This window comes from Corvus brachyrhynchos, unplaced genomic scaffold (genome assembly GCF_000691975.1).
Source record: "Corvus brachyrhynchos isolate BGI_N302 unplaced genomic scaffold, ASM69197v1 scaffold392, whole genome shotgun sequence".
Classification (NCBI taxonomy): Eukaryota; Metazoa; Chordata; class Aves; order Passeriformes; family Corvidae; genus Corvus; species Corvus brachyrhynchos.
In genome coordinates this window covers 26550-28835 of record NW_008236644.1, presented here as the reverse complement: position 1 = coordinate 28835, position 2286 = coordinate 26550, and positions in this window count along the sequence as shown.

The window sequence follows — 2286 nt, the reverse complement described above, 5'->3', positions numbered from 1 at the left end:
CTATCCCACGCAGTGCCTGGCACCAAATAAAACATACACTTTTAAACTCTAAACTGTTAGAGAGTTTTTGTCCGTCTCAGTTGGATATTGATATTAGATCGATATTCATATTTTGGTAAATCACTTTGAGCAAGCAGCTCAGGAAAATTGAAAAGCATGTGACTTGGACCCGAAGCCTGGGTTTAGATGGTCCTGTACATGATATACAGCCTTGGGATTATGTATATGTTAAGTCTCTTGCAGAAAAGACTCTGGAGCCACAGTGGGAAGTACCATTCTAGGTGCTTCTCACTAATTTCACCACAATCAAGATTAAAGAACAGAATGCCTGGATTCATCACACCAGAGTAAAGAAGGCTCCAGAGGCCTTGTGGAGAGTGATCCCTGGTGGTGATGAACTGAAACTAAAGCTTACCCAATGTAGAACTGTGGCTGACAAATAACAAGTTCATGACTCGTCCTAACCAGTACAGCTGCGCAAATTGTAAACTGTGGATATTGTGTTATTGTTATAGCTATGGGGAACATTTTTTTGCCACATTTCTAGAGCATGACCAAGGCGCAGAGAGTGCTTTAAAGGAGAAAATGAGAAGTTGTTAATTTGTGAATATTTGTGTGGAAAGCAAATCACATTGCCATGCAATTGGGAAGTCCCAGAATGTGACTGGGAAATAGCCAAATCAAATTGGGAGGAGATAAAGGCCAACCCATCATGGGTTTGATGAGGATCATTACTTTTGCAGTTGTATCTGTAATTTTTGGCTGTGAGGCTGTCCATGGACAAAAAGACCTCTGGTCCCAAGCCTTTATTTGGTTTACTGGACTCATGGGGAAATATTCTGATCTAAAGGACTTAAATCGATTAAATGTGGTCATGCACGGAAGCCAAGTATATACAAGGCAAGAATGGGAAAGACAAAAAACTTAGCAACTTCAAGGGACTGTAGGAGAAAAAATTAAAATAGGATGCCGAATGATTAATGGAACTACTCATAAAAAGGCAACCCAAATTAGTGTCTCAACTACTCCTACAGACAGGCATGATGAAATTTGTAGTCATTCAAGTGAATTAGATTGTTGGTATAAATTTACATTAGTACAGACCGTTGAAATAGTTTGTCTTTGGACCAAAGATCCTAATGGGCTCTCATTTAAATTCAAGATAAATGCCATGGCCAGACCTGTTACAACTCACGCTAGCACTCAAGCCCAAACCCAAGACACACCACTTAAATCTGGACTTTGGTAAATTTTACTTACTAATATAGCTACAGCCTTTGTTCTCACCATATGTAATGCCACCATTTATGTAATCCACCCTATTGTTGCATTAGGATTGAATCATGAGGGAACAGTCTTCTACCCCTCCGAACATAGAGTGTGGGCCCGGATGGTAAAAGTGGCAAACTGTGAATTTGGAATCTTGTATCACACGGGAACAACAAGGGTTTATCTGCAAGGGTAACACAATTGATGCCAAAGACATATGCCTTGATGCTGAGCAAGGCATTTGTCGTTTTAAAATCCATCCAGATACTACCCACAAGATGGTACTCATATATATCGGCCAAGGTTGGGTATGTTTGAGAACTGCTTGTACTTTCGTAGAAATAAATAATAACAATGTTTTTTTTAAAAACTATTCTAATTTTTGTGTTTATAATTTTACCAGGATTATTGGGTGTGACTTCTCGTATGCAGCACCGGTTGTATCCCATCAAGTGGTAAGGTCAAACTACACCCTGTACCACCAATTGTTACCCACACCTATTGGAATGAACCTTACATTAGTAAGGCAATTAGTAGAACATCAGGATATGATTGAAATTTTAATAAGAATCTGAAGAAATGGAAAAAAGACCTTGGTTACCATCCATCATGACACACAGGAGATAAGCAAGGTCTTGGAATGGGTAAAACAAGATGCAACTCACAATTGGTGGGATGAGCTATTTGGATGGTCACCTACTGCAACTGGTATTTTGAATACAGTATGTCACCTCATAATTGTGTTGTTGATTTTGGTAAGTATTAGCCTTCTGTTATCCATTATGCTGCTTGTTTGGAATTATAAAATGTTAAAAAAAATTATCCTTTTTAACCATTCTGATAAATGCACATGGTAAAACACTAAGAGACGTTTACTGTAAGAGTTTGTGTCATAGGTTAGCAAGGATAGTCCCGGAAGGGATGTCCTTGCTAAGGGGTGCTTACAGTTTCCTCTGGGACCTGATAGAACCTATCAGCTGGCCAGTTTGAATATGGACAATTCTTTAAGCCACTTAA